Source organism: Bos grunniens, chromosome 2 (genome assembly GCF_055505025.1).
Source record: "Bos grunniens cultivar Pamir isolate PY7600 chromosome 2, Bosgru_T2T1.0, whole genome shotgun sequence".
Classification (NCBI taxonomy): Eukaryota; Metazoa; Chordata; class Mammalia; order Artiodactyla; family Bovidae; genus Bos; species Bos grunniens.
The window spans coordinates 94,363,352-94,386,590 of NC_141166.1; the positions used below are offsets into that span (position 1 = coordinate 94,363,352).

The window sequence follows — 23,239 nt, forward strand, 5'->3', positions numbered from 1 at the left end:
TAATGTCTCTGCTTTTAGCTATATATCAATGATACTAAAACAGAATAACTGGAAACATTCTTTAAAGCTATAATTTAGCAGGAATGACTCTTGGTGAAAAAGAATGTGTATATAATTTTATAAAAATTAAATAAAATGAATTTGCATTTAAAATCTTAGCCCAAAGAAACTACCAGACCTATATTCTATCAAATTTTCAAAGAACAAGTAACTCTGATCTTATACAAAATTTCTATATTATAGAAGAGTAAAGTTCTTGAAATTACTCTAAGATATTAACATTCCCTAATAATGGCTAGAAAAATAAAAGAGGATGGAAATTTTAGTCTAATTTCACTCAGAAATATAATTAAAACACTTAGAAATATTAGCAAACTGTGTCTAAGTTATTTCAAAAGATAAATACATCAGAATCAATTTTGGTTTATCCTAACACTGAAATGGTAGTTTGATATTACACTGAATTTATTGTATTAGCATGTCATCTCAGTAAATGCAAAAAAAGTTTGATAAAATTCAGTGGTCACTCACTATAAAATATTTTGGCTAATTGACAGTAGAAGAAAATAGGTTTAAACTTCATAAAAATATCTAACAAAAACCTAGAACAATTATTCTTAATAGTTTTCTGTATTGTTCTCTTCAACATCAGGAAGAAGGCAGGAACGTCTATTGTCAACATTTCTGCTCACTGTTTTGGAGGAGATCTTAGTAAGGTAAGTCCTTAAAAGAAATGAAAACTATGAGTGTTGGAAATGAGGGAGAGACACTCAGTATTTGTAGATTATGTGATTGTTTAACTAGAAAGCTAAGGTAGCAACAAAAAATTATTAAAACCAATGAAAAACTTCAGTAAGCTACTGGATATAAAAAATATATATATAAGGTATATTTCATTTTTCCTACATAATTAATACAAATACTACGTTAAAGCAGAGAGCATCCTATCTAATATATGCAAAATACAGGAAATAAACATATTCTAAATAATGGTTCTTTAACTTTTCCCTCCTGAACAATGAGAATGCATTTTTTTTTTTTTTGGCCCTTTCACTGTTTAATTTGATTTTATTAAAATTTTTTCCTCTTCTCTGAAGCTTAAAGCCTGGTTAATTTTAAGTTATCTCTCAGACTGAGGTAAGTGGAGAGAAAACTGGAAATCTGAGCTGTACTAGTAGGATTTCCAGAATTTTGGTGTCCATCTTCCTCTCTTAACCCTCTCTATGACTGTTACCTAGGCTCCAGGGCCATTATATATGAGTCTATTAGTCCAGGGCTTCCTTGATAGCTCAGTTGGTAAAGAATTTGCCTGCAGTGTGGAGACATGGGTTTGATCCCTGGGTTGGGAAGATCCCCTGGAGAACGGAAAGGCTACCCACTCCAGGATTCTGGCCTAGAGAATTCCATGGACTGTATAGTTCATGGGGTTGCAGAGTCAGAGATGACTGAGTTTCACTTTCACTTTCACTTTCCACTCTAGAAGTGAGGTGTAAAACTATCTGACTTTCCTTCTTCCAATCTTGGCAAACCTGAGCCTACCACTTGACTCGCTGATTGTATTTTCAGTCTTTCTGGTCCTGTAGAGTTTTCTGACGTTAGATTCCAATATTGTATTTAACTATATTTTCAAGATCAGGCAAAGTGTATGCAAATTCTACATTCAGCCAATGACAGCACCAATCTGTCACTATGAAGATTCACTTCTTGGGCTTTTAATACTCTTTCTGTCCACTTTGCTTCATGAACAAATGTATCCACGGGGCAAAATCTGTTGGCATGATATTCTATATGTCCCTTTGCTGTGCTCACATTCCCATTTTTACTATTTCAACACTCCTGTGAAGTGTTTGTCAGTGTGCTTCTTTTAAAATTCACGTCAGAGAAAAAACTCTATCTGCATGTGGTAAGTGCCCAGATCCTTACTCTTGTGAAACATTTTCCTTAATTAAAAACATTCATAAAAATTAACTCTGAAGAGTTAGAGGCAAGGTTACTTCAGATTATATCCTATAAAAATATGAAGAAAAATTGTGCTTCATGGTATAATGCTCTCTGCTGAGCAAGAGGCTAGATGTGGCTTTGCTCAAAGCTTGAATTATATACTTAATTTTGCACATTAAAATTTAATGATATTTTAAATGTAATAAGCCTTTCCCAAACAGAATTTCTTTCTTTTCCAATAGCCTAAATAGTATTGTAGGAATAATATTTTGGACCACAGTCGAAAGTTTTTTCCCTAGTATAACATTAATATTTTTCACTGATTTTAAAAAAGCCTTTTCTTTAATAGCACTGCAATTTTTTCCGGTTCTGCAAAAACTCTGAAACAAAATGGTTTAAAGCAGAATATGATGCCTCTTTTGGGTAGGAAAAAATTTTAGATTATGCAAGTACACTACTTTTCATTGACTCATTAAATCTATCATCATATGTACGTACAGAGCTATTTTCATTCATCAAAATTTATGGGTTTTGTAAATTAAGATAGCCTTGTATTACTGAACGCTTATTTGAAAAAAGTTCCTCCAGAAAACTTCAGGGACAACTATCAATAGATAAGGAAATGTATTTTAATAGGCGGTGGGAGGAAAGCTTATTTCACAATAGCAAACTTATTTCCAAATGTTCCTAGCAAGACTTTCATGGGCTCTTAATTTTACATTTCTTTCTCCTGTGCATTTTTTCATTTCCCACCCAACAAATGAAGTAGTGAAAAAAGGTTATAGAGCAGCAGGGAGACCTGTTTTTGCACTAAGTATCTAGGCAATGAACACCATCTAGTGTTTCACACAATGTGCTACTAAAATCTTGAATTTGTGGACAGTGCTTTACACTTCACAAGGTGGGTTCACATAGGTGTGATCTCACTTGACCCCTGCCTTGTGAGGTATGAAGGAAAAATACTATCTTGTTTCTATTTAGTAGTTAATATTGCAAATATAGAGTAGACTGAAGCTGTTTCAGATATTATAATGAAGATAAAATTTGTCCCAGGAATCCTGATTCCATATTCGTTCTTCCTCTCCCTCACTGCACACAGTCAACTTTCAAATAGTTGTTGGCTGATTGATTGAATAAAAATAGACTACTTTGTCACAGCTTAAAATCATGCACATTTTAAGAAAATTTTAATGGCCACTGAAAAATATTATTCACTAGAAGATTATAATCTAAAGATTTTGGAAGCACTTGCATTTCCAATGAAAGTATTATTTACTCTAATAATAAAGAAAAATGTTCAGCAACTAAAAGAAAAAAATCTACAAAATGAGATAAGGTAGAACTCTGGATGAATATTAAGGTCACAAGGTTTCTTAACTGAGGAACCATGTTTAAACTGTTTTGAACAAAGTGCTTATCCCACTCAGTTTTAAGTATTATAAGATTAAATCTTGGGTGTGGTGTGCATTCATATTCCCCATGGTCAAATTTGTACTATTGAGACTGGCTTGACCGATATCCAGAGTGAAAGTATTAATCTGACTTAAGTGAGATAACAAAGTGTTCATGCGAATAAAGAAAGAGAGAGAAGAAATGCTGGGGTGTAAAAGAGGAGTCTGGAGAATTGCTAGGAACTGGAGGAGAGGATCAAATTTATAGGAAAGTGTCTGTTTCCAGTTTAAGAATAAAGATTTAATTAATGTAAGGACAAATTGGAAGAAAGAAACCAGGGATAATGCTTGATTATGTGTAGTAACTTTTGACCCTTGAAACAGGGCTATTGTAACTGAATGAAAACACCCTTCAATGCTCAGGGCAGAATAGACAATACTTGACCTGGCATTCCCCTAGTATCCTAGATGGCATTCTCTTTCCATGGTAAAGGTTATCTTGACTCCACCTGCACACAACTCTTAAATTTTTTTTTTTAATTTTTCTTAAATCGGCAATTCTCTTGAAATGGAAAGCATCTATTAGGTGGGAAGGATAATCTTCACCATTGGAGTGAGCATTGGAGCCGACTGTGGTACTGGTGAAATAGACTGTTCCTAATACTGCATTCTTTTTCCTTGTAACAGATTTTAGCAAGGGTTGAGAAATGGTATGTGAGGAAAGTAGGCTTCTCTGATGAGCAGAATAGACAAATGCCACTAGGTTGATAGTATCCATTACTGAAAATATATTAGGTGGTGGTCTTACACTTTTATCAAGGGAGAAGATATAATATCAGTATATCCTTTATTTGTATATTCACTTCTGGTCACCAACACCAATATAACTTTTGCATAACTTTTCAGGATGAGTTGGTGTCTTCCTGAGCAAATGACCCATAAGCTTTCCAGTATTATCTAGATGATGGGGTTGCAAGTTGTGAAAAAAAGTGACTATTATAACCAAAGACAGAGGCAGCAAGAGTCATCATTTCAAAAATTTTTTCTATCTCTTTCAGTTTAGTCTATAATAAATGACATTTTTGCTGTATGTGTCACATAGGTCTTGTACAACGCTTGACATGCTAAGCTTTTCATTTTGGTGATATCTTGAGACTCTAAGCAAATACACTTTGTAATAAATCTATACATTCAAATAACTAAACCCACTGTAAAATTTGTGAAAGTATTTTACAATGAAGTTGAATTTGATAATTTATGAAAAAGACACATAAATTTATAGGCAAAAACCCAGTGACTATGACTGATATGCGTTCCTTTGCACTCTTGCCGTTAGTTTAAACATGAAATTCAAAATGATACCAGTTCTTCTAAATGTAATTAGTCCAATATGCATTTTGAAATTCCTTCAAGTTTCTTTACCACCTGAAGCTGAAATTCTGATATTCTAAAATAGGAAAAACCTATATTCTGATTAATACTATGTTATCAAGGAATTCATGATGAGGCAGTAGAAAATTCATAGAAAGGATAAAAATGTTCACTTTATTTTTCTTTTTAAAAAAATTTTGGGTGTAGCTATTGGTAATAAAAATAAGGTAGTCTAAGCTTTACATACATTTATATGAATTTAATATGAATTTATAGACTAGCAGTACATCAACAACAATGCATATAGTAGGTAGAACATAATTTTGAGAGATTATTCTTGCAATTGGATCAGATAGTCAAGCAGTTTGAGGGTCAAATTCATGGAGTATTTGTGCCATAGTTTGGTTCCCTGAAAGCAGATGCTGAAATAGCAATTGGGGTGAAATATGTTTATTAAGGATCAATACATGTGAAAGGAAGGAGAAGCCTGACTAGACAGAGGAAAAAATGAATTGATTCATGTTCAACAAACTCTCCATTAACCCAAAGGGAGCCTGTGAAGACAAAATTTCCCTTTAGAGAATCCCACAATGAGACAAAGTGGCTGAACCTTTATAAACTTTTCTCATTTCTGTCATAAGATGTGAGGAATTATTGTGAAATTATTTGGTTCTAAATATTGTGCTTATGTTTGAAAAAGAGTCCTTATTTTTAAGAGATACTAAGATATTTATGAATATAATAGCATGTTGTGTGACATTAAAATAAAGTTGAAAAATTAGAGAAAGATCAACTTCAAGTGTTTTCCAAGGACCAAAGAGGAGACTATTTGAGCATGCCACCCCGCCCAAAAGACCACAAAGTATCAACATACCTACTTATATATTTTTTCATAATAATATTTTAAAAACACATCATATTGAGAGTTGGTTGCACCTACTCATTATTTTGAAAATAAATAAAGGAAACAACCTAGGACTTTTTCTGCCTCTCTTGTACAGATATATCTCAGAGTAACCAAACATTTGAGAAAAAAAAAAAAAAAAAGATATTTTCAGGTAATTTCTTAAGGAGGAATGGTCAAATCGGAAAAAAATTATCATTTAGCAACACAATAAAATAGTGGATTTAGGAAATGCTCACCAAGGACTGCTCAAACATTAGGAGAAACATTGATAGAGAAGCTAATTGATGAAACAACTGAACCAGCCACTCAATCTTACCCAGATGGACAAATATATTCTTCCTGGCAAAATGCATTAAGACACACATGGCACCTCCTATGGAGTAGCTCCACCAGTAATTAATCCTGTATCTGATTAAGTCTCTAATTGTGCTTATAGGAAATATGGGGGATAGAGAAGCCATACAGATAACAGCCAAATACTAAAGCAAGAAGGTGGAAAATATTATAAGACATTTTTTTTTCAATAAGTAATTGATATGAAAAAATGGAAAGAATTGTTATAAATTTAAAAGCCTTTTAAAACATATAATCCAGAGGCAATTGTGCAAATCTTGTTTGGATCTGACTTGAACAAATCAACTATATAGACATTTTATCATGGAATAAGTATTAGATGGTATTAACAAAATATTGTGAATTTCAGAAATATGATAATGTCAAGAATGGCATTGAAACATGTATAATATCATATATGAAATGAGTCACCAGTCCAGGTCCGATGCATGATACTGGATGCTTGGGACTGGTGCACTGGGACGACCCAGAGGGATGGTACGGGGAGGGAGGAGGGAGGAGGGTTCAGGATGGGGAACACATGTATACCTGTGGCAGACTCATGTTGATATATGGCAAAACCAATACAATATTGTAAAGTTAAAAAAAAAGTCTTGCTTATTATAAATGTACACTGAGTTATTTTTTCCAGCTTTATTGCCATATTATACACCAAGTTATTTAGGTGCAAAGATATAAATTGGTGGGGAGGAGGGGAATAAATAAAATTACATTGGCAAAAGTTGAAATTTGTTGGAATTGACTTACCGATGACAAGCACATGAGAATTATTGTAACATTCACTTTTCTACATGGTGGAGAATTTATTTAACTGTTCAACTATTAAGCTATTTGCATTAACATGTAGCAGACATTTCTTATGAAAATAATACACCAAAAAATGTCATAAATGACACAAACTATGTTGAATGACAAATCTGGTTCAAAGGAATCTTGGCAATCATCACTGTAAGCTAAATCCCACAAAATAAAATTTAACATGAATAAATGCATTGCAAATTTTCGGGATGAAGGTAAGTAATTTAACTGGAATTTGTGAAAAAGAGCAAGCCCATGTTATTTGAAATGGATTACATCATGTCTCATATTGAAGATTTTTTAAGTCAATGTGGAGAAGTAACTTTTATTTTGTTCTTATGTTGTAATGAGATTGCTTAGTTCTGCAATTTTAGTTGGTATGATTAATGAGCTTGAAAATTCTTATATTTGCTTTCTTATCTCTTAAATAGCATATATTGGGCAAAGTTTATATACTGTCTTGATGTCTAACATCATCATGGCTCATTAATGTACTTACTGATATGTGACAATCCCTTTGGACATTGAGTTGGGTAGAAAAATTTGCTTTACTGTAGCTAGTTCTGTTACTCTTACTGCCTCCTTGGCTCATATCTAAGTTCTCACTGCTTAGTTCAGCTCCTTGGGTTCAGGTCACACTCTCTCCCCAAATGCCCAAATATTTGATAATGGAGTAATCCAGCTCTACTTTTCCAAGTCAAAGTTTAGTTTGAGTATAGTTCTCTTTCACAAGAGTAAGTAAACTAGGTATTCTTTGGGAAGGTTGTATTTTTTTCAGTCTCCCTTTTTCCCCTGAAAAAATTTTATCCAGCTAGCTGGAGTTGAGAAAAGCAAACACCTCACTTGAACACAAAAAAACAAGGGGTAGTGAAGCCCCATCTGGGCTTCCCAGATGGCTCAGTGGTAAAGAATCCACCAGCAATGCAGGAGACCAGATTCAATCCCTGTGTTGGGAAGATTCCCTGGAGAAGGAAATGGCTACCCACTCCAGTATTCTTGCCTGGAGAATCCCTTGGACAGAGGAGCCTAGTGGGCTACAGTCCACGGGGTCACAAGAGTTGGAGATGACTTAACAACTGAGCAATGACATTAGTGAACATAGTAATTATTTGCACTGTAATACATTTTTTTTTTTTCCCTATTGGATTTAAGTCTCTGGAAGTTCAGTCCTTGGCTTAGAAAATCCAAGAGTTGAGAGCAATATTTGATACTTGCCAGTCAAGATTTCCCAAACTTGAGTCATTAGTATAAAATTCTTCACAATTTTTTGATAGATACAAGTATATATAAAATATACTTTATTAAATTAAATCCATTTGTAACATAAATTTATTTAAATGGAGAAATGATTATCAGCACCATGATTTTGACCTTTTTTTTTCCTTGCATTAACAAAGTGTTTTGAGATATTTACAATGAGAAAAAAAATTGAACTGTATGCTACCTAAAATTATCTTTTTACTGCAGCTAGTAAAACTTTAGTAGATTCATGTGATACCTGGATTTTTGCCACCACTATATTACATATAAATTTCTGCTGCTAGAGATATTTTACTCTAGTTCTCAATAACCTTAGCCTGGTATTTAGATTACATTAGGACTCAGTACGGAGAAGGCAATGGCACCCCACTCCAGTGCTCTTGCCTGGGGAATCCCATGGATGGAGGAGCCTGGTAGGCTACAATCCATGGGGTCGCTAAGAGTCGGACACGACTGAGTGACTTCACTTTCACTTTTCACTTTCATGCATTGGAGAAGGAGATGGCAACCCACTCCAGTGTTCTTGCCTGGAGAATCCCAGGGACGGAGGAGCCTGTTGGGCTGCCGTCTATGGGGTCGCACAGGGTCAGACACGACTGACATGACTTAACAGCAGCAGCAGGACTCAGTAAGTGCTTATTAAATGTTTATTGAATGAATAAATGTACATAACTGAGGATATCATAATTTGAAAATCCATGTTATTACCAACTGTGATAAACTTTCAGTTTGAGGAGTGGCATTATTGAAATAATTGTCTTCTACATCCTTTCTCACCAAATTCCTAGATTATTCTATTGGCAAACATTGCTCTGTGTTCCTTTGAGAAATAACACAGATTTAGACTGTAAAGTTAACATCTTCATCACATATAATTCATCTACCCCAAAACACTTGACATATTAAACATTTTTGTATGTGTTAGGAGAGAGAATGTAACAGTTGCAGAAAGCAGATAATTTCCTCACTACTGAAAGTATTCAGTAGACTTTATGATCCCACAAGTATATTTTTTCCTATAAAAGTTATGTTTTTAAATTTTGGTTTCCTCTAACAGCAAATTTTGACCCTTTGATTTAAGAGATTTACAGTTTTTGGCCATTAAATAATGTTGAAATGGTCATAAAAAGGAGATTTTTATGACTACCAATAAGTAGATCCAAATTATGAATTCCTATTCATAATAATTATAGATAGCTATTGATTTGGAAACTACCACCCTAAATATCAGGAAATATGGCCCAAGTGAAGGAAGAACAGGGCATGTAAAGTTATTTAGAATTATTGGTGCTTTGAAGATCTGGGAATAGACTATTTGTATATTTATGTCCAAGAGGAAATTAAAAAATCATTATAAAAGCTGAGATATTTAGAAGCTGAGAGCTTTTAAATCCTATTTTATATAAGAAAAAATTTCACTCTTATTAATAGAATATTTGATAAGTATTCATTTTCTTATAGTATAAAGTCTGATTGATGGATGGGGAAGGGTGACTGAAATTCAAGAGGTGAGATTAAGGTAGATGCCACAAATTTGAGCAAAATTATATCCAAGGAGTATGTAATATAATTTGAGATATTTTAAAGTAAATCCTTTAATAGGTGCAATGATTTCATATATAAACATTTTCTATCAGTATTCCATTTAATCTTTGTCATTGGAAGAACTTGCTTACTATATTGAACAAAATATAAATAGTAAGTTTTAGCAATTGAATATTTTAATTAGATTATGAATTCAATTTAAATGTCTTAGTAGTAAAGAGCTAATTTTTAAATTCTACCAACAGGTTTATTAATTCTGCATGTATTTATTTAGCAGCTAATTTACAGAGATGCTCTGCCAGATGATATAGAAAATAAGATGGATAAGACAACTAGACAATGTGTATACAGGTTGACCACAGTGACTGTCACAGTGCATTGTGATTGCTTTTTTGACCACCTTTGTTTTTTCCATTATGTGTGTGCATGTGTGTATGTGGTTATAATGTAAGAAAGTATTCTACCTTGGCAGTAATTACGTTTGAAAATTACGTTTGAAAAATATTGAACTTAACTGAGCTGCCTCAGAACAGAGAACTGTGTGCTGTGAGAAGAGAAACTTTCCTCTGTTTCTAGCACAACCCACAATAAAGCTGGAGCTTTATAGACCCTCAGTGTTTGCTGAATCGTAGGCAAGAGGAAAAAGGGGACACTGCTTTTGGAACAATGATAAACTTCCTTTAACCATCAAACCTCGAGAAAAATGACGCCATAAAAATAAATTTAGATTATTTTTGTTATAAATACTAGCTAGGTAATTTTAAGGCTTCTATATAGGGGAATGAAATGTCAGGGAGAAAATTCCATCATGATTGTTGTTGTTCAGTCACTCAGTCGTGTCTGATTCTTTGCAGTCTTATGGACTGCAGCACGCCAGGCTTCCCTTTCCTTTGCTATCTCCCAGAGTTTGCTCAAACTCGTGTTTATTGAGTTGATAATGCCATCCAACCATCTCATCCTCTGTTGTCCCCTTCTCCTCCTGCCCTTGGTCATTCCCAGCATCAGGGTCTTTTCCAGTGAGTCACTTCTTCACATTAGGTGGCCAAAGTATTGAAGTTTCAGCTTCAGCATCAGTCCTTCCAGTGAATATTCAGGACTGATTTCCTTTAGGATTGATTGATTTGATCTTCTTGCTGTCCAAGGGACTCTCAAGTTTTCTCCAACATCACAGTTGGAAAGCATCAGTTCTTTGGTGCTCAGCCTTCTTTACGGTTCAACTCTCACATCTGTACGTGACTACTGGAAAAACCATAGCTTTGACTAGACAGACATGTGTTGGCAAAATGATGCCTCTTCTTTTGAATATGCTGTCTAGGTTGATCATAGATCTTCTTCCAAGGAGCAAGTGTCTTTTAATTTCATGGCTGCAGTCACCTTCCACAGTGATTTTGGAGCACTAGAAAATAAATTCTGTACTGTTTCCATTGTTTCCCCATCTATTTGCCATTAAGTGACTGGATGCCATAATAATCATTTTTTGAATGTTGAATTTTAAGCCAGCTTTTTCACTCTCCTCTTTCATCTTCATCAAGAGGTTCTTTACTTCCTCTTCACTTTCTGCCATTAGGGTGGTGTTATCTGCATATCTGAGGTTATTGATATGATGGAGAATTTTTTTGGAATGGATTGAAATTTATTGAGGAATTGGACAACAGTTGGACCTTGGGATGAAGTTTAAGTGAGATTAGAACCCTGGGATACAGGTGGACCAGGATGTGCAGCTCCTGGGCTAAGTGACCAGATGATGAGATTAAAAAAAAATTGAGAAAAAATGGGTAAGGGGTGAATGAATTTTGTAGTGGGGTTCAGGTAGTAGTGATCCTTCAGATGAATCTCCATGAAGTTATTGGCTTTGAATAGCCAACACAGAGCCTATTGAGAAAAATTTAAGATGTGTCAAATTAGGTTCAATGAGGATGTTCTAGAAAAATGTACACCAAAGACAGGTCTCAGGAACTCTAGAGTAAGGAAAGGATGAAGTTATTACTAGACATTGGGGGAGTTATTAATTTTTTTGAAAAAAGATTTAAGATCAGAAGTGTACCTTATGACAGTGTCTAGAATAAACAGAAGAGAGAAGAGAATTAAGATTGGAGTGGTAGGGAACTGTTGGAATAGTAGAAATTATAACCTTTGCTATGTGACAGGCAGAATACTAAGCACTTTATGTGTATTACTCTCATTTGATCTCACAATAATCTTATGAGGTAGATAATAATTTTAACCTTCATATTATAGTTGAGAAACCTGAAGCACAGAGAACCTATGTGATACACAAAGCCGAGAAGCCAGTCACTCCTATGTGATGCACAGTCCTAGAAGATGAGAGAGTACAATTAGGAAGCAGTGTCTCTTTGGGTATTAAGACTGAGCTCTTAATTACAAGCCACATTACCTCCATGGAGAGCATTCTACCTCCAGAAATCTATTCATTATGCATTTTAGAACTAAATAGCTCTGTGAATCAAGTTTTTCACAGTTTAACATATTTTTTAATCTCTAGTTAGGCTCTTATAGCTTAAACCAATTAGGCATATGTTTGAGACCAATTTGGCAGATTTCATGATAGTGTAACAAGCCTGGGCTCTTATTATCCCTTTCATGCATGTCCTTTAGAGCCTTAGATACACCCTCTGGCTGACTTTGGTTATTGATTCCATTATGCTGCCAACATCCTTCAACTGATGTAGAAGATCCAGGCTGATCTATTAATATACCCAAGTCTACCTTCTGCAGCACAGACTTGAAGTTAATTTTTAAAGAATGTGCTTGCAGGCAGCTGTATTCTAGACCTTTCAAACATAGGATCACCCGCAACTTATTGTCCAAAAATACAGCACCAGTCTTATTCAAGAACCCTCCAGAATTTTATCTTATAAAACTCCTCTAGCTACATCTACTGTTATTTTATATCATTTTTTAATTCTATCATTTGACCTGCTGCTGCTGCTGCTGCTAAGTCGCTTCAGTCGTGTCCGACTCTGTGCGACCCCATAGACAGCAGCCCATCAGGCTCCCCCGTCCCTGGGATTCTCAAGGCAAAAACACTGGAGTCAGTTGCCATTTCCTTCTCCAATGCATGAAAGTGAAGAGTGAAAGTGAAGTCACTCTGTCGTGTCCGACTCCTAGTGACCCCATGGACTACAGCCCACCAGGCTCCTCTATCCATGGGATTTTCCAGGCAAGAGTACCGGAGTGGGGTGCTATTGCCTTCTCCATCATCTGACCTAACCACCCTCTATTCTTTAAAATGCTTGAATACTATGTATCCTTTTTACTATATTCATTGTATATCTGAATCCCACTCATTCCTTCAAAATCACCATCACATCCCACCTCTGTTGGTGACCAACTACCTAGGCTCTGGTGTTACCTCTCTATACACACAGCACTGATTAGAAGTAGCATTTATCAGTTATTTCATCCTTGATTCCCTTATATCTGTTTTAGTTCAGTAGATTATAGGCAACTAGAACAGAGTCTTGCCTTTAACATACATTTGTATTTTTGAATACTCTGCTGCTGCTGCTGCTGCTGCTGCTGCTGTGTCGTTTCAGTCGTGTCCGACTCTGTGCGACCCCAGAGACGGCAGCCCACCAGGCTCCCCCGTCCCTGGGATTCTCCAGGCAAGAACACTGGAGTGGGTTGCCATTTCCTTTTCCAGTGCGTGAAAGTGAGAAGTGAAAGTGAAAGTCGCTCTGTTGTGTCCGACTCCTAGCAACCCCATGGACTGCAGCCCACCAGGCTCCTCCATCCATGGGATTTGCCAGGTAAGAGCACTGGAGTGGGGTGCCATTGCCTTCTCCTTTGAATACTCTACAACACAGTAATTGCCCCATAGACCTCCAATAAGTGTTTTTATTTTATTGACATCTTTAAAAGTCATAAATTTAATATATTTTATTATTAAATAGCAGCATAAATTGTATACATATTGTTGAAATCCTAGACTCAAAGACAAGATAGATAAGAGTTTAGCAAGTAATTTGGAAATTACATGTCTTACCTAAGATGGAAAAGAGTACCTTATAGGGCAGACTATTCTAACATCAGATCAGATCAGATCAGTCGCTCAGTCGTGTCCGACTCTTTGCGACCCCATGAATCACAGCACGCCAGGCCTCCCTGTCCATCACCAACTCCCAGAGTTCACTTAGACTCACGTCCATAGAGTCAGTGATGCCATCCAGCCATCTCATGGCTGTCGTCTGTCGTCCCCTTCTCCTCTTGCCCCCAATCCCTCCAAGCATCAGAGTCTTTTCCAATGAGTCAACTCTTCACATGAGGTGGCTAAAGTACTGGAGTTTCAGCTTTAGCATCATTCCTTCCAAAGAAATCCCAGGGCTGATCTCCTTCAGAATGGACTAGTTGGATCTCCTTGCAGTCCAAGGGACTCTCAAGAGTCTTCTCCAACACCACAGTTCAAAAGCATCAATTCTTCGGCGCTCAGCCTTCTTCACAGTCCAACTCTCACATCCATACATGACCACAGGAAAAACCATAGCCTTGACTAGATGAACCTTTGTTGGCAAAGTAATGTCTCTGCTTTTGAATATGCTATCTAGGTTGGTCATAACTTTCCTTCCAAGGAGTAAGCGTCTTTTAATTTCATGGAGTACATATTCAGTGTTACAAGATGTTTATTTTTCAAAACAATCCAGAAATCCATACTTTTATGATACATTTTTTCAATGAATATTTGCTGAAATAAGTTTTAAATATCATGCAAGGCAAAATAAGCACATCTTTTGGCCCATCTATTAGCCCACATGTTTGTGCCTTCTAATGTATGTGTATCTGAAATTTCAATATCATATTTAGAAACTGTACTCACAAGCATAACCATTATAATTTAATGCATTAATATACACTATTTATTCCTACAAACCAGAATGTAATCTAAAATAAAGCAGCAGTATTAAAAAAGTCCATCCCATGCAAATATTTCAACAAGATTTGAGGAATACTTTCCTGTCTCATTGAAACTCAGCACTGATGGGAAATGCAACCATCAGTTCTAGCATGAATTATTATACCATTTATAGAAGAATTATTAATACAGATATTTGTCAGGCCCTATAGCAGTTGCCAGATTCTATATCTACAACAATCAAACATCTTTTTGCGGAAACCTAAGAAAGTATATTTATTGCTCTCTTTTATTTTTTTCTGAGTTTAGATTTCAGTTCAATTCAACTAATATATATTGAATGTCAGCTTTGAGTGAGACCTCATAGCAGGTGCTGTACAGAACATAACAGTGAGTGAAATGATTTGCCTTCTGTGCACCTTTGTTCTCATCTTTTTGGCCTATCTAAATTCTGCCTACTTCCTCAAAACCCGGATCTAATCCAATATCTCTTGGGTCTAGTTAAGGGGCAAGACCAATACTCAAATAACTATGCAAAAGACACAATGGCAAGTTCTTTAAAGGAGATAACAAAAGTTATCTGTGTCTCTAAACATTTTAGTATATGAAAATAAGATAATGTGCTAGAAAGTAGCAAGAACTGAAAGCAACATTATTTAGCTTGGTCATACAAACTCTCTTTATGGAGAAGTATTTGGGCAGAATTCTAGTAATAAGGGGTTAACCAGATCTGTTATCAGGAAACCAGGCATAGGACACAAGCTTCACGTATTCTATGAACAGAAAGAAGACAAGTGGGACAAGAATCAGGGTCAGCAAGAAGGAGACTGGTAGGAAATAAAGGTAAATCACATGCGGTCTTGTTGATGAGCAGAAAGACTTTGGAAGTCCTCTGAAGTGTAACGGGCAGCCATTGATGGGTTTTAGGCAAGGAACCAATATGATATAATTTGCATATTTAAAAGTCCCCTTGGCTTAAGTGGGCTGAGTAGATGGCATTCATTTATTGAGATAGAAAATGTTGGTGGGAGCAACAGCTATAGAGTGTATTAATTTTTCTGTGATAACAAACCCCAAAATGTCTGTGGTTTACCAAACCATTTCTCAACCACATTGTCTGTCAGTTGCTGCTGTTCTGTTGTATGGATCTGCTCTTGGTGCCTTTTTATCACTTGGTCAAGTTGAAGGAGCAACCTATTTGGGACATGTTAGTCTCAAAACAGAGAACAGAGAACAAGAGGTAGAGCCTAATTTTGAAATTGCCCTTAAAGTTTCTGCCCAGATGTGGTATAAACACATTCACTTCTGTTGGTCAAAGCAAGTCACATGGCCAGGCATGACCACAGGCTCACTATCTTCTTCTCTAGGGAGGCACGTGCTGCAGGTCAAACAGCAAAACATGAGCTTATATTACAAGAGAAGGGAATAAATATTTGGATATACATGGTAGTAACATAATCCTTTACAACAGGTAAAGGGGATAGGTTTAAGTGGGAAACTAAAAAGGTGTTCATGGGAATACAGATGAGTACAAATGTCCATGTAACAGGAGGAAGAGTTACCTGGGATCTAACCTTGCTAACAAACTTGTGACCCTGAGCAAGTCATTTAACCTACTTGCTCACTTTAACCTTGCTAACTAACAAACTTGTGACCTTGAACAATTCATTTAACCTACCTGGGCCTTATTTTCTTCATATGTAAAATAATAAAGTTATATTAGATTTAGGGAAGAATAACTTGACTTTTGAGAGGCTCATCTCCCCTAATATTGTGGTATATAGTTATCTTTTTATGATACTATCTGACTATTTACATGTTCTATGAAAAGAATGTTCAGGTGATCAAAACACTGGAACCTGAAGAAGGGTATAAACAACCAGGGGAAAATGACTTTTAATATTTACAGTCAACTTTTAAAACATTACTTACATACCTGATGAGACACATAGGATCCCCAAGGTTAATGAATCTTTTTTTCCATTTCCATCTTTTTTTTTTTTTCAATTAAAGCATGTTGATATAACAAGAAAACCAATACAAAGAAACAATTAATAGTGTCTTAACAACCAGTAAATAATTGATATTTACTCTCTGATATGAATCTTTCTGGGTTTCCCTGGTGGTTCAGACAGTAAAGAATCCGCCTGCAATGCAGGAGACCCAGATTCAATCCCTAAGTCTGAAAGATCCACTGGAGAAGGGAATGGCCATTCCAGTGTTCTTGCCTGAAAAATTCCATGGACAGAGGAGCCTGGCTGACTATATACAGTCCATGGGATTGCAAAGAGTCAGACACGACTGCACGACTAACACTTACTTATGAATCCTTCCCTGTTATTTTCCATGAATGTGGAAGCATATATAGCCACTTTTATAATGCATAATTTAAAGTGTGCTTACTTCTTACAAAACAGATAATGCAAATAAATTTAAACCAAACATTTCCACAACTTTCTTCCTACTATGTAACATATTGTAGAGATCCTTTTAGAGTAGAATATATTATATACTAATTTATCTTCACTAGCTTTATAATTATTCATGGTGTGAATGCACTGTAATGCATTTGACTATCCACCTATTTAAGCACATTAAGATTTTCTTCATAAAATTTTTATTATAAAAGCATTATAAAAAGATATATAAATATCTCTACATATAGTTCTTTACATGTTACTGCCTCTATGTTTTTATGATAGATCCTCCCAAGGATTGTGTGCCAATGGTGTGCACACTGTCACTTGTTGCAGTAGTGAATGTCATGATTCATTGCACAGGTCTCCCCTCTAGGACTATGGCATTCATTTCCCAGCAACTGGGAATGTTGGTGGCTAACTTCTCTCAGGTGAGTTCCTCTCTGGATGAAGAGAGTTGAATAACCCCAAAATTATTGGACTATGACCCCAAAGTTATTCAGTTTTGACAGGTCATTCCCCTATCAAGAGTGCATTTCACATCTAATGACTGGTTGATGCAGAGATATAAATGTCTAGTCTTCTTGCCCCAAACCGGAATAAGTTTAAAGGGCAATCCCAGCTCTAGATCTCCCAATATGACTGACTGGGTCTTTGCTGTAATTGCAACAAAGTTCAACTATTCCTTCTGCCTAATTTGGCTTCCTTCATTCCCTCCCACATACCTATACTGTGAGTATTCTTCAATAGATTGCTGCATGTTAATCTCACTAATCTGTATCTCTGCTCCCCAGGGAACCCAGCCTGTGACAGTGGCACACTGGTCTGAACAATGACTACTTATGTCTTTCTGACAATCAGGAAGTCAAGACTATAGCATTGCTGTTGACTTATTAACAAAGCATAGTTACCATAGGAGGGCGCATCCTGTCGCTCGACTTCCTCAGCAGCTATTTGTCTACTGATTTTACTGTTTTCTCTAATGAAAGCCCACTGCCACAAATGATTTGTTCACTTTGTTCAAATAATAATCATCTTCTGTAATCAAAGTGCCTAGTTATAAGATATTTATGTAAATCATTTGTTTTATATCAATTGTCAGAAAAATAAGGGTTTACTGCTTACAATAAATGAGGCAAATGTTTACAAAATATTTGCAAACCAGAATTTATATTAAGTATACAGATCCAAAAGACAAAGTTTTTATATTTACCTTCATTTTTCTGTGCACAGCTAGATTTCAACCATTTTGTTTCAAACCTCAATACTATTTCCCAGAGCCAGATTGTTAAGTAGGAACTTGCATGCCACCCATTCCCATAGCAACCATTTCGAGGTGTCCCCAGCTCTCCTTTCAGTGATACGCACAGACCTGCACAGGGAGACTTGTGGAAGGAAGATGGAAGGAAAACAGCAGGGTGGGAACTCTTCAAAGCAACAATAAACTCTGGGATTGCTTTCTCTGTGAGACTGAATATCTAGCAGTAATTTTGTCAAAATATTTGACATTTCAATAGATATACCTGATTTGAGAAGTATCTATAACTATTAAGTTTTATCTTTCAAAGTATAAAGATAATATAAAAAAAAATGTATCCAGAGGCATATGAAATGTGCCCAGTAAAATCAGCAGAAGAGTATGGTAAATATAATAACTAAAATGTTGTAAAGCTAGGCATTTCAAGATTTCCTTTAAGTGGGTAAGAAAGGGCTGATGTGGAAAGACTATACTTTAAGTTTATAAGCTTCCTTGCAGTGTATTGACAATAAATCACTATTTCATTTTGGCCATGTCAGAAAAAAGTGAAAAGAAAATGTTTACTGAGCTTTAAGCTATTCCATGTACTGCACAGAAATACAGTAGATCGATTTCATTACCTGAAAGTAAATGATTGACATTTTGAGGGTCAGTTTGAAATATGACTGCAACAAATATCATTCAATTAAAGAACTCCCCCCCTGCAAAGAACAATCTTCTGTAGCTCTATACTGAAGGACAGCATTGTGCTTATGATAATAACCTAAATGGCAGCAGCTGAGAGTAGAGTGTTCCACCCTTACTGTTGACATCCTGCCCTGCTAATGAGCTTAACTTCACCCTGGGAGAGCTGTCTGTTTGGGGCAGGGAAGTTACTCTTTCTCATTGCCAGCTTGCTTCTAATTCCTTCCTGAAAAGAAGTGCCAGTCATGCTTAATTGCATTAAATTAGGTGTGATAGTTTAAAACAGCACCAAGTCTTTTTAAGGCTCGACAAAATCACTCAAGTTCTCACTTCTTTCTGAAGTCCCAGGTTGGTATTTTAAGTCATGTCTCAGAAGTATAGCTGGGAATTAAACAGCATATGCGTCCAAGGTCACCTAACTTACCTTCTGACCACATGTCATAAGCATTGTCACGAGGAATTAAATAACACCATGTGTACGGAGCTCTCCAAGGAGCAAGCAGAGCAACAGAGGCCTTGACAGGGCTCCTTCAAAGAATTCTAAACCAGACAATATGGTCGATCACACTCAAGTGTAGTGATGAATAAAATGTCTTTATTAATTTAAATTTGATTCCTTTGGAATCACTAATCATTCATACCACAAATTTTATCTCATCTTTAAAGAAGGAATTGCTAAGGAAAGTAACAACACAAAGATTTCTCAGAGCAAGCTTACCTACATAAAGAAACATGCCGGTATTCATTTTTGCATTCATTTATGTGTGAATTCATTCATACAAACTTAGTTCTAAGTATTTATAGAATGCCTTCAGTGGTCACATAGGGATGGTAAAGGATCTGAAATGATACGCAGTAAGGTACAGTGAAACAACTATAGCTTTTGAGAAGCTGGTCATTTAGTTAGAATTTACAGATATTTGTTGTTAATAAAACTGACTTGAACTAATAGAACATATCCTTTCAAAATTTTTCATATGTTTACATTTAAGTTTAAAGTTTAGTTTTGCAGAATAAAGCGTGTTTTTTTTTTAACCTGAGATGCTTCATTCCAGCTGATATTCACAATTAATTCCAAGAGAAGTATTATTACAATGTTATCTAAATTTGACAGACACAGATTCTGAGATAAACGACATTCACAAAAACTAAATATGCATTATATACCCATCCAAAAATAGGTATGCATAGATTCTAAGAGCATTTATCATAGTACCAGGCACAAAATATGCATTCAGTATGTTAATTTACCCAATAAAATTTTGAAAGAAAAAATTATTTCAGTATTGCAGTCAACTAGCTCAGCTTGACTTATAGAATTCTTCAAGACTTTGAACTTTCTCAGAATTCTCATTTCATTTTATAGCCCAGGCTCCCTGTACCAGGCTCCCTGTACTCTTACACCTGAAAGAGACGTGAGTGTCAGGAAGGGGGTCATTGCAGCATGTAACTTCTATACTGTTGGTAAAGATATTCTATATAAGTGAGGCTTTATGCTACAGTAGAAAAAGTAAAGCCACTTTTGAACTTAATCCATTTCTGCATAATTAAGGCATTAAAGGATGATCTTAATATTTACTGTGATAAGTTAAAATGAAGTCATTATATTCCTCTATTAGTTCATCCAGCTATCAGCTACCTGTTTGTCCACCTGTCTTGCCAGACAGCCATCCAATCATCTAGCTGTCTATGCCACTAATAACTTCTGTTCAGTAAAATGTCATAAATTTAGGGGTATAAATACAAGATATATTCACTGCATTAAAAAATATATAACAAGTACAAGAAAAATAACATGACTCAGACTTGCTATAATTTAAGACAGTAGATAGGACAATTTAAGGTTAATGAATAGTTTGATGACTCAAGAAAGGGAAAAATTCACCTTAGGAAAAGGCATTTGAATATGCTTTTTGAAATCTGAAGCACCTTAATATTTGTTGAATGAATGAAAAAATAAAGGAATGAATTAGAATTAAAGGAAAATCTAAAAATAGAAAAATCTTGGTAGGAAAAAACACAGGCTTAAGATGTTACTGGAAGACAAAGCACAATAAGTACTACTGCTCATACTTGAAAAAAAACACACAGTTATTGGAAAATTGTGAGTAGTCTAAATGAACAGGAGTCTATAGAATGTGAAAGGAATCAAAATCCATTATCATAGTTTTTTTTAAATATGATCCCAGGTTCTTCAACATTCTTCCATAAGAAGTTAGGGTCAGGATGGGGAACACATGTAACCCGTGGCGGATTCATGTTGATGTGTGGCAAAACCAATACAATATTGTAAAGTAATTAGCCTCCAATTAAAATAAATAAATAAAAAATAAGTTAGGGTCAACACACCCTTTTCTTGAAACAAGTCAATCCTGTGTCTGCTTTGACCAGTAGAGTAAAGTGGAATTAATGATATTTAACTTCTGAAGCCAAGCTGAAAAAGACCATGTAGCTTCTTCCTAGTTTTATTAGGATATTCACTCTGGTGGATGCTAGCCACCATGTAAAAAAATATGATCACCTAAGACTGCTGAGCAGAGGGTGGATAGGCACTGGAGTTAGCCCATCTGAATTCCAGTGTCAACTTCCAGTCGTGTAAGTAAGCCATTCTTTATAATCAGTGCTCCAGGCGGCACACTGACACCTGTGCCAACCGCTGACTACAACCTAATGAGAATTTCCCAAGTGGGCCCTTTCCAACTTATGGTGAGCAAAATAAAATAAATAGTTATTATTTTATACTACAAGGCTGTGCACTTTTATAGGCAGCAATAGTAACTACAATAAGATTTTGATACCTAAAATTGGATTCAGACTCACACAAGCATTGACTACCTGGCCAGTTTGAGCTTCTCATACCAGTCTATCAATAGGCAAGGAAGAGGGATGTTGGATGGGTTGACTTATCCTGACATTTAAGGAAAAACCAGGTTGCCTCACATACTGGAATTAGGGAGGAGAATGTTTAGAATAAATATCCTCTGAAGTCTCTGCCCTTGGTTGTTGTTGTTGTTGGGTCACTCAGTTGTGTCTGACTCTTTGTGACCCTGTAGACTGCAGCACTCCAGGCTTCCCTGTCCTTCACCATCTCCTGGAGTTTGTTCAAACTCATGTACATTGATTCAGTGGTGCTATGCAACCATCTCATCCTCTGTTGCCCCCCATCCCCTCCAGCCCTCAGTATTTCCCAGCGTCAGAGTCTTTTCCAATGAGTCGGCTCTTCACATCAAGTATTGGAGCATCCACTTCAGCATCAGTCCTTCCAATGAATATTCAGGACTGATTTCCTTTAGGACTGACCAGTTTGATCTCCTTGCTGTCCAAGGGACTCTCAAGAGTCTTCCCCAGCACCACAGTTCAAAAGCATTATTTCTTCCACTCTCAACCTTCTGTATGGTCCAACTCTCACATCTGTACATGACTATTGGAAAAACCATAGCTTTGACTGTGTGGATCTTTGTCGGCAAAATGATGTGTCTGCTTTTTAATATGCTATCTAGGTTTGTCAGAGCCTTTATTCCAAGAAGCAAGTATCTTTTAATCTCATGGCTGCAATCATCATCTTCAGTGATTTTGGAGCCCAAGAAAATAAAGTCTGTAACCATTTCCACTTTCTCCACAACTATTTGCCATGAAGTGATGGGACTGGATGCCATCATTTTCATTTTTTGAATGTTGAGTTTTAAGCCAGCTTATTCACTCTCCTCTTTCGTCAAGAGGCTTCTTAGTTCCTCTTCGCTTTCTGCCATTAGGATGGTGTCATCTGCATATCTGAAGTTATTGATATTTTTCCCAGAAAGCTTGATTCCAGCTTAAGCTTCATCCAGCCCAACATTTAGAATAATGTACTCTGCCTAGAAATTAAATGAGCAGGGTGACAATACACCGTCTTGATGTACTACTTTCTCAATTTTGAATTAGCCAGCTGTTCCATGTCCAGTTCTAACTATTGCTTCTTGTCCTGCATATAAATTTCTCAGGAGGCAGGTAAGATGGTCTGGTATTCCCATCTCTTTAAGAATTTTCCACAGTTTGTTGTGATCCACAGTCAAAGACTATAACATAGTCAATGAAGCAGAAGTAAATGTTTTTTCTAGAATTATCTTGCTTTTTCTATGATCCAGTGGATATTGGCAATTTGATCTCTGGTTCCTCTGCTTTTTATAAATCCATTTTATACATCTAGAAGTTCTCAGTTCATGTATTCTTGAGGGCCGGTTTGAAGGATGTTGAGCATTACCTTGCTAGCATGTGTGAAATGAGAACAATTGTGCAGTACTTTGAACATTCTTTGGCATTGCCCTTCTTTGGGATTGGAATGAAAACTGACTTTTTTCCCAGACCTGTGACCACTGCTGGGTTTCCAAATTTGCTGGCATATTGAGTGCAGCACTTTCACAGCATCATCTTTCAAGATTTGAAACAGCTCAGCTAGAATTCCAT

At 36.0% G+C, this 23,239-nt stretch overlaps 1 protein-coding gene across 19 annotated transcripts in view; it reads left to right on the forward strand.

Annotated features, from left to right (window-relative positions):
• Positions 1-23,239, forward strand: part of GALNT13 (polypeptide N-acetylgalactosaminyltransferase 13) — a 943,716-nt gene that overhangs the window by 109,793 nt on the left and 810,684 nt on the right. For 18 of the 19 annotated variants that reach the window (XR_015151979.1, XR_015151977.1, XM_086368993.1 and 15 more), the window contains exon 2: positions 653-716. The gene's annotated coding sequence lies outside the window, so the exon portion shown is untranslated. Of the gene's footprint in view, positions 1-652; positions 717-13,231; positions 13,338-23,239 lie in introns of all 19 variants that reach the window. The other variant, XM_086368825.1, reaches the window with a different exon arrangement.